The sequence below is a fragment of the Hordeum vulgare genome, chromosome 4H (genome assembly GCF_904849725.1).
Source record: "Hordeum vulgare subsp. vulgare chromosome 4H, MorexV3_pseudomolecules_assembly, whole genome shotgun sequence".
Lineage (NCBI taxonomy): Eukaryota > Viridiplantae > Streptophyta > Magnoliopsida > Poales > Poaceae > Hordeum > Hordeum vulgare.
In genome coordinates, this window is record NC_058521.1 from 534,002,662 (window position 1) to 534,013,934 (window position 11,273).

Below are 11,273 nucleotides of genomic sequence, written 5' to 3' on the forward strand. Positions count from 1 at the left end.
TCCTCACATGGGACAATGCTCCATCAATGATGATCATCACACTTTCAACTCAAAACTTAGAACAATGATGACTCTATATGGAATGCCTTCGGTAGTGTACCGTGGCAATGATCTAGAATGGCATAGACATTAATGGAAACATCATGCTAGCTATCTTACGATCATGCAATGGAAATGTAGACGTGGTGGCACATGTCATGGTGGTAATTGCATGGCAATATATCTCGGAATGACTTTGAAAAAGCCATAGTAGGTAGGTATGGTGGCTGTTTTGAGGGAGGCTAATGGTGGGTTTTTGTGCACCGGCGAAAGTTGCACATCACTAAGAAGATAGTGATGGTGGAAGGTGAAAGTGCATCTAAACCATGGACTCAACATTAGTCATGAAGAACTCATATACTTGTTGCAAAAGTTTTAGTACTAATCGAAACAAAGCATTCAACGCATAGTCCTAGGGGAAGGGTTGGTAGGTATAAACCATCGCGCGATCCCGACCGCCACACAAAGGATGACAATCAATAGACTAATCATGCTCAGACTTCATCACATAGCGATTCACCATACGTGCATGCTACGGGAATCACTAACTTCAACACAAGTATTTCTAGATCCACAACACCTTACTAGCATAACTTCAATATTACCACAACCACAACTCAAAACTAATTGAGATGAATCAAAGTTCTCTAACTATTCAATGCACATGAAGGTGGAAGTTTTCATATCCCTTTGGATAACTACCCCTTTTGAGACTAATTTCATAGCATAGATCAACTACCAAGCCACGCACCGCCGTGCTCTAAAAGATATAAGTGAAGCACACAGAGCAAAATCAACTAGCTCAAAAGATATAAGTGAAGCACATATGAGCTGAATTGTCTACCAAAGGATATAAGTGAAGCTCGACAAAATCACGGTGAGTGCATGTCTCTCTCTCTAGGTGTGCGGCAAGGATGATTGTGACACAACAAAAATAAAATACTCCTACGATACAAGACGCTCCAAGCAAAAACACATAACATGTGGTGAATAAAAATATAGCCCCAAGTAACGTTACCGATGGATTGAAGACGAAAGAGTGGGTGCCTTCCCGGGGCATCCCCAAGCTTAGGCTTTTACGGCATCCTTGAATCATATTGGGGTGCATTGGGCAGCCCCAAGCTTGAGATCTTGCCACTCTTTATCTTTTTGTCCATAAGAACTTCACCCAAAACTTAAACAGAAACTCGTGATAACATTAGTATAAGAAAGCAAACCACCACTTCCTTAGGTACTGTAGCAAACTTAAATTCTACTTATGTTGATGTTGGGTTACTGTATTTTCAATCTTCCATGGCTAATACCCCCCGATACTATCCATAGTTTCATCAAAATAAGCAACCAACTCAACAAAAACAGAATCTGTTAACAGCAGACGAGTCTGTAGCAATCTGTATACTTCGTATACTTCTGTACTTCAAAAATTCTGAAAAATTACGACAGTCTGAAGAATTTGCATAGAAATCAGAAGCAAAAATAATCAACTCAAAAGCTCTGACAAAAAAAATGAAAATTCTTTTCGTGACCAGAAAGTTTCTGTCTTTTCCAGCATGACCAAACGATCATCCCCAAGACTAATCATAACGGTTTTGCTTGGCACAAACGCAAAAAGAAACACAAAAAACACAATCATAACATAATTATGGAAGTGTGGAAAACACAAAACCGAAAGAAAAATGACAGATTTGTTGGGTTGCCTCCCAACAAGCGCTATTGTTTAATGCCCTTAGCTAGGCAAAAGGTGATGGAATCACGTATAGTCATCTTTGGTGCTCAAACCATAAGTAGCCCTCATCGTGGATTCATAAGGCAATCTTATTTTCTTTCTAGGAAAGTGCTCCATGCCCTTCTTTAGAGGAAATTGAAATCTAATATTCCCTTCCTTCATATCGATGATAGCACCAATAGTCCTTAGGAAAGGTCTACCAAGAATAATGGGACATGAAGGATTGCAATCTATGTCAAGTACAATGAAATCCACGGGTACATAGTTCTTATTTGCAAAAATAAGAACATCATAGATCCTTCCCATGGGTTTATTGACAGTAGAATCCGCAAGATGCAAATTAAGAGAACACTCTTCAATCTCATGAAAACCAAGAATATCACATAAAGACTTTGGAATCGCGGAAACACTAGCACCCAAATCACACAAAGCATTGCACTCATAGTTTTTTATCTTGATTTTGATAGTAGGTTCCCACTCATCATGAAGTTTTCTAGGTATAGAGACTTCTAGTTCGAGCTTCTCTTCAAGAGATTTCATCATAGCATCTACGATATGCGCGGTAAAGGCTTTGCTTTGGCTATAAGCATGTGGAGAGTTTGCAATGGATTGCATCAAAGAAATGCATTCAAACAAGGAGAAACTATCATAATTGAATTCCTTGAAATCCAAAGTGGGAGTTTCATTACTACCGAAAATTTTGATTTCTTCTACTCCACTCTCCACACCTTTATCATCAAGATAGGTGGACTCCGAATCATTGGGGCGTTTTTCAACCAAAGTGGGTTCATATCCAGCCCCTTCATCAATAGGTTTGACACGCGAAAACAAAGATTCAAGAGGAGTCACACCAAGCACTTTAAGATCTTCGTGATCTGCATCACAAATTTTAGGTTTAGCCGCCATCTTATTGACTAAGGTAGCCTGCTTGTCAGAAGTTTGGCCCACCAATTTTTCAAGGTGAGCAAGCTGAGAATTTAGTGTAAGGAATTCTTTTGCCATATTATCAACTTCCTTATCCAAACATGCCATAAAATAATTTTGCTCCTTTAATTCCCTACGGAAGTAACTATTTTGGTCAAACTGAGAGGACATGAAACCTTTGACACTAGTTTCAATCTCTTCCAACCTTCTGAAATAGTTTGGTTTGGCCATGAGGAAAGATCTCTCACGAACAAGCCTAAGAGCAAACGAGGAAAACGGGCAAAGGAAAACGGCAAAAGGAAACGGCAAAAGAAAACGTCAAAGGAGAAAGGCAAATGAAAATGGCAAATGTGAAGTGGGGGAGAGGAAAACGAGAGGCAACTGGCAAAAAAAGTAAATGCAAGAGATGAGTTTGTGAGACCTACTTGGATAGATCTCTCCTTCCTCAGCAACGGCGCCAGAAATACTTCTGCTACTGCAACAAAAGACCTTCGAACGGCGCCAGAAACAAGCGTGCTGACGGGAGACTATTCTTGTCTTGGTACTCCTCAGCAACGGCACCAGGAATCCTTCTGCTACGGCTACGCCTTTAGGGACTTCCTTGGAAAATATGCAAAGGATTCCCCCGTGGCCTTGGAGCCTTGCGTTGGTGTTCCCTCGAAGCGGAAAGGGTGATGTAGCACAGCGGCGGTAAGTATTTCCCTCATTTTTGAGAACCAAGGTATCAATCAAGTGAAGGATTGTCACAAGTACCTGCACAAACACAAAGAGCTTGCACCCAACGCTATGAAGGGGTTGTCAATCCCTTATAGATTGTTTGCCAAGTGAGAACTTAAAGCAAAAAGAAACAAAGCAAAGTAAAAGTGAAAGTTGAAACGATAGGTGTGAATAGACCCGGGGGCCGTAGTGTTCACTAGTGGCTTCTCTCATGAAAGCAAGTAGACGGTGGGTGAACGAATTACTGTCGAGCAATTGATAGAACCGCGCAAAGTCGTGACGTTATCTATGGCAATGACTATATCTATATGTCACGCCCAAGAAGCGACCCTATCCTCAATTTGGCACGAAGGCCTCGTCAAGGATAGAAGCGCATCTCGTCGTGTCGCAAGAATGGATATCGTTACAAGTACATGTACTGAAAAGAAGAGATATATAATAGAATTTGGCTTACACTCGCCATAAGCTACATCAGATCACATCAGTACATTACATAAACATCAAGAGTAAGAGCAGGGTCCGACTACGGACGAAAACAAACGCGAAAAGAAGAACGACGTCCATCCTTGCTATCCCAGGCTGCCGGCCTGGAACCCATCCTAGATCAATGAAGAAGAAGAAGAAGTAGCAACTCCAAATGAACAATCAACGCGCTCGCGTCAAGTAACCTTTACTTGTACCAGCAACTGGTGTTGTAGTAATCTGTGAGCCACAGGGGACTCAGCAATCTCATTTCCAAAGGTATCAAGACTAGCAAAGCTTAATGGGTGAGGCATGGTTAAGTGGTGAGGTTGCAGCAGCACCTAAGCATATATTTGGTGGCTAAACTTACGAGTACAAGAATAGGAGGGGGAAGATCTACGCATAACGAACGTGACTACTGATGATCAAATGAATGATCCTGAACACCTACCTACGTCAGACATAACCCCACCGTGTCCTCGATCGGAGAAGGAACTCACGAAAGAGACAGTCACGGCTACGCACACAATTGGCATGTTTTAATTAAGTTACTTCAAGTTATCTAGAACCGGTGTTAAACAAAGTTTCCACGTTGCCACATAACCGCGGGCACGGCCGAAAGATTTAACCCTGCAGGGGTGCTCCAACTAGTCCATCACAAATTACCATAAGCCGCATAGAAATCCTCAATCACGAAGCTCTCAATCTCGTCGGATTCCCTAGTGGAAAACCTCAACTATGAGATTACCCAAAGCATCACCGGAATCCCGAAGCACAAGATATCTCGTCAAAGGTAAAACTAGTCCAGCAAGGCCGCCCGACGTGTCGACGATCCCGATAGGAGCCGCGTATCTCGTTCTCAGGACACGATGGATGGAACTAGCTACGGGTGCCAAACCTCGAGTTTCCCCGTGGTGGCCCCGCAGGCAGACCGTTTGGGACCAACACCATCAGCACTGGCCCTCTTGCTTATGTAAAATTACTCCTCGGGTTCATGACGCCCTATGCATCTCAATTTTAACAAAATTATTATGTTGGGCAAATGTAGAACCAATGTTGGGCCTTGCCAGACCAGCTTTAATCTAAAACGAGTTATCAAGGGGGTCCCCATAACAACCCCGATCGTGTTAGGAGCGCTCATTTATGGAACATAACACCGGTAGCCGAAACTAAGGGGCAAAGGTGGAACAAAACACCAGGCTAGAAAGGCCGAGCCTTCCACCTTTTACCAAGTATGTAGGTGCATTAAATTAAATAGCAATTAAAATATGGTGATATAACAAGGAACCCATGTAATCACATGGAAGCAACTGCACCTGCAACTAGCAACGCTACACAGGGTTAAGCAAGCGGTAACATAGCCAATCAGTGGTTTGCTAGGTCGAACAGGTTGAAGATTTCATGGCATTGTTGAGAGGTTGATATTTAACATGTGGTAGGCAACGAGACATAATCGATAGAAGCGGTAAAACTAGCATGGCAATGATAGTAATGATATCTAGGGAAATGGTCATCTTGCCTGAGATCCCTCTTTGAAGAAGAATGACTCCGTGAAGCAGATGAACCGACGTGGTCGAACGGATCCTCACTTTCCGACACGTTTGCGGAACTCTAACGAGACGAAGCAAATGGAAACAAGAATCAACACACGATATTCACCACAACACATGCACAACAGGATGCACTATCCAATATGATGCATGGATGCTCAACCCCTATTGATGCACTTAACCCATCCTACATCGGTAAACAAGTGCCACCTCATCATGAGTTGACACTTCAGCAGGACTGCCCAAAACTGGAAACTACTACCTGAATTGGATTTACTGGGTTCTCCTACCCCAAATCCATATATTACACTGCTATACATGCATGCAGAAAAACACCAGAAACAACAAAGGGAAAACTACACAGGATCAAACTCCGCTAATAACAAGAAGAGGGGCTGTTCTTGATATGCCAGATTTGGCATATTCTTCTTCTGGAATATTCCAGATATGCAGATACATCACAATACCAATCAACAAAATTTATATAATCATCAGGGGGTCCCACTGGTCATACACACCAGGGACCCTAGTATGGCATGTGGGCTTTGGACCCATTGTCATTGGCACACCACAGCAAGCAACTAGAAACACAAGGGAAAAAATAACATGGGAGTAGGGGGACTCGAACCCACTACCTAGTTGCAACACATCACGACAAACACCACTCAGCTAGGCTCGGCTCACTGCCCTGACAGGGGGAGTAACCTACCTATGCTATCTATGCAGGCAGTGCAACAGGTTAAAATAAAACCCAATAAAAAAGGGGCGCGCGAGGGCTCGAACCCTCGATCTACTGGCGCTGCAGTGGCTCGGTTGCCACTACGATGGTGAAGTGTTGCTGCTAGAACAGGGAAAGAAATGCACATATACAGACTCTGCTAGCTAGCACAGGAGAACAAAATCGCAAAGATAAAAAGGGGGGCGCTGGGTCTCGAACCCGAGACCTCGCAGTATCTGCACGACGCTCAAACTAGTCGGACTAGGTGGGGGATTCTGAACAGAAACAGGTTCTGCTCAGAATAAGCTAACAACACGGGCACCCTTCTTCTACCTCCAGACTGGAAGTACAGAGGAGAAGAGATCGACGCCGGCGAGCGGTGAGGCAACAACGACGGCGAGGAACTACCGACGGGGGTGCGGGAACCCTAGGGGGTTCCATTCCCGGGGCTACGAGGCTCTAAGGAGCTGGGCACGGTGGAGGCGTCGAGCTCGAGCAGGGCCCGCTCCTGGCCGGGGATGCGAACGGCTACAACGAGGCTACATGAAGATAGGCACGCACGAGGAAGGGGAGGGATCACCGAAGGGAACAGAGAGGAGATCGGGTGAGGAGGCCGATCTACGCGAGCTCGAGTCACAGGGGAGTGGCTGCTGGCGTGGGCGGAGACGAGGGCTTGACATAGACGAAGCAGGGGTCGGAGAGTAGTGGACGTCAAGGGAGAAGCCTTCGGGGCCCTTGTGGTCTGATGCGGGGGTGAGGAAGACGACGGCGACGATCTTGTCGCCCCCGAGGAAGGAGACAGTTGATTGGTTCAAACCGAGTGAGTGCTCCAACTAGAATCAAAAACCATGGCGAGGCGTGGAGGAGGCCTCTCTTGGCGGCGGCAGGAGGAAGAGAGGGGGAAAATGGAAGGAGGAGGGAACCCTAGGCCCATCGAGTGCTCTTATGTGACTAGAGGAAGAAGGGATGGCCGTCTGATCGAGCTCCAGGAGATCATTGGTGATCCCCTGGTTCGTACAGGAGGTGACGTAGGAAGAAGAAGGGGTGGTGGGCTTAATGGGCTGAGATCAACCAGGTAAGAGTGGGCCTGCTCTGTTATATATTCCTAGCCCTTAATTCAATGAACAGATTTGGAGAAAAAGAAAACGGGTAGAGAGAGAAATAGAGTTGGAGAAATATTTTTGAGGACCCATAAAAATATACTCTAATTTATAAAATCCGTTTGGAGATTTTTACAGGAAACAAATTTAAACAAGTTTGATTTAAACTCATGCTTGCCTGAATTTAAAACCTGACCAAACCAATGTTAAAAGGGATGAAATTTAGGAGGGTCACCCTACATAATAAATATGATTTATGGGAACAAGATGAACATTTCTGAAGGAAGTAAAAAATACCAAACATAATGAATTAAATTCGTTATGCTTGAATCCCTTTTAAATGAACTATGGATGGGGGAATTCAAGAGGGTGGCTGGACCTTAAGCAAAAGAATTATGGGCAAAGTTGAAGGCAATAATTAAGATAGAAAAGAATGGAGTTAAATGGCAAGTGTGTTATGATTATAGTATTTCATTATAGCCCCCTAATGATATTGGGAGGATATGTTATATAAAGAAATCACCATGTGAATTCCCTTGATTTAAATGGACCAAGGATCCGTACCGTTTATGCATTTGGGTTGCAAAAAAAAAACGACGTGATGGCATGATGACATGATGAATGCAACAAACAAAATAAAACACATGGTGACAAGGGAATAAAAGGGGAATCTTCTGGAACGTCGGTCTCGGGCTATCACAACTCTCCTACACTACAAGAGGATCTCGCCCCGAGATCCAAGAATGAAAGGGGGGAGAGGATGAGAAAGAACAAGAGGTAAAAATTTAGTCGCTTCTTTGACAAACAAGTGAAACCAATGATCCTTGAAGGTTGCAAAGAGATGAGGAATGATATGAGAAAGAAGCAAGAATTCACAGAAAATTTCGGCAGCACTTCGGTAGGAAAATGGGACAAAAAATCCGATAAGAAGAGAGAATTAAACAATATGCACAACAAACAACTAAGTAGAACAAGGGAACACCATGATCTTGATAGAACAAGATGCTAGACCCAAAGAGCAATAACACAATGCCTCCGGAACAAGAGAATATGAACTAGCTCATACGGAAGAAGAGAATGAAGAAAAGAATGACAACTATCATCACAATAGAATTGAAGAGCCTCCGGACAGAGAATTGACGTTGCAATTGGAAACCCAACAACGAAAAGAACAAGATAGTAGTGGGCTTATGAAAATCATCTCAACAACTATGAGGTGAAAAACAACCACTAAAAGAAACAAGGATAGATTGGGAGCAACAAGAAATCAAAACTTCTTACACCAAGAGGATACATTGAGAACTAGGATTAATGACAAGCACCATGATAGAAACAATCCATAGGAAAATCTTTAGGTGAAATCGAAACCAAGATAGCTCAATGAAGAAATCATGGGTTGAAAATATCTCATGATCAAAGAATCGATGGATTTAATTATCTCATTCTTGAAAGGAAAACTCTTCGAGCTCCTACACTAACAAGAATGATATAATACCACCTCAAATGATAAAGGAAGAACAAATGCACTGGAGATGCAAGAGAAAGAATACTTGAGGTATTCCAACAGAAATCTTGAAGAACACTTCAGAATGAATGAAATCTTGACGAACCACCAAGAAGGACCTCCGTATACAAATGGATGATGCGAAGATATGAAGGTAGAAAAGAATAAGATAATGACCTTGTCAAGATTTAGATGAAGCATCACAAAGAGATTCGTGAGAAAACTTGGAAATCCGGAAAAGAAAATATAATAACAGTTGAGAAAAAGGAATTCATATCATGAGCCACTCCGGAAGAAGAATTGAAATCATTTAATGAAGCAAGAATAAGAATTATGTTATGCTTATCCTTCATCAAGTTTAATTGATGACCAACAACGGATTTAGCATATAACTTCTTCTTCTAGAAATGATTGAGGAGAGAGATAAGCATCACTTGAGGCATGATTGAAGGACGCATCGGCAAGAATTCACAAATAAATGGGAACACCACGAATTAATGGAGATACATGAGAATGAAGAGATCATGAGCCACCTAAGAGAAAACTTGAACAAGGCACCGGATAATCGAGAGATGAACGAAGAGACAACAATGGAGAAGAATTGAGGATGAAAGCTGAAAGCTGAGAATGAAGAATCTTCTAACATGATGGCCTTCGGAGGATCGAGAATAAAAACAACTCAGAAATGCACCGGATAGCCATAAAGGGAATACTCATGATTTGAACAAATAAGATGACGACACCAAGCTGAAATGATGAATCTCCAAGAGAATGGACCAAGATTCGAGAGAAACACTCCTTCGGTCTTGAAAGAAGAGAATGATGAGAAGAACACCACCAATAATTAATGAGACACTCCGGAATAAAGAATAATGAAATGTTGAGCCAATATGAGAATTAATTCAAATAGAACTTGAAGAAGTAATATGACTGATGGAAATCATACTTACATCATAGTTGAAATAATTAGAGAACTCTGGGAAAAGATTAAAAGAGCCAGGAAAGATCCTGGGAAAACCTGTGGGTTATGGGCCCACTCAAAGAAACCACCTTTAGAAAAGATTGCTTAGAAAGAGATATATTGCATCGGTACAAATGAAAACTAGATGAGGTAGAGCACCTCGAAATAATTAAAGATCTGAAACAAGAAACTCTGAGATATCTTCAACACTCCGGATAGAATAGAGACAAATGCCAACAGAAGACTAGATAAGAATTTCTAACACAAGAGAGAATTTAAAGGATGACAGGGATATGATGAACACGGATAACTGAATTGAATTCACCGGAAAAGATAACAATATTGAATAAAGATGAACACGAAGCTCCTGAGAATCTTCACAACGAATCACCGGATAGGACACGGAATAAAAGATAGCGGAAGCAACAATGAGAAGAAAACTCTTGGATGAAAACTGAATCACTGAAGAAAAGGGGTGGGAGGGCGGGGAAAAACAACGACAACTCGATACAGATGAGATGAACTCCGAAAAGAAAAGAGAGCTTGATCTTTGCAAAATTGGAGAGGGTTGAATTCAGTTACAGAGAAGCACACCGGTTGGATGGAATCGATACGATGACTCTGGTTGAAAAGAATTGATAAGACGATCTGATTGAGCAAAGAATCTGCATTCACATAAAAATATGAGAACACAGATTAGGAAAGATCTGAAATCACCACTTGACATCGAAGCAACTTGCATTACCACATTCCAACAAAACGAAGGGTGAGGCTTATGAAACAAGCCAGAACAAACTCATGAGAGAGATTTTGTCCGATATTTTCGTGGACAAGATCTCACGGGCTCGATTTTACAGTAGCCATCAAGTGCCAGGCAGTGCACCCGACATACGAAGCGTCCCCGAGTCGTAGCAAGCTACAAGGACTCTTTAAGACACAACGTATACCGCTGTAAGTCGACCGTGAACAAACGAATCCACTAGATGTCGAACCCCAACCTAACATCATGCATTTGTTGGAAGATTGTCCTATAAGTAAACTGATTGAATTCCCACCTATGAATTCCCGAAATATCTGGTCATGCAATCTGGTATACGGATACAAGGAGTAATATCACACAACTCCTATACTAACTCGTCACCTGTATCACATCCGTCAACACACGACCAGAATCTCAGACCTTCATCTACTACAGACCCTCGTGATCACAACGATACAAAGTATGGCAGTACTCCCGAACAATCTGCACTAGTACTGGGGACATCGGGGCTATCTCGCCACTACTAGTATTGAAGCAATTACGAACATCCTTCGTTCTGATATACTAAGAAATCTAAATGACAACGATGTGCTCAAGAATCCCCTGGAGCTCAACTCCCCTGAAACTCAAAGCAGATAGGAGGCACCAAGACAGAACTCCATCACATCGGCATCATATAGATTCCAAAAATATCCGCGTGATCCTAAATTTTTTTTGAGTGAGAAGAGGAGTAGAATAAATTATTACGTCAAGATTCCTTACCAGAGCATAGAAGAGGAGAAAAAAGAATCCTACTCTCCGATATATAACTA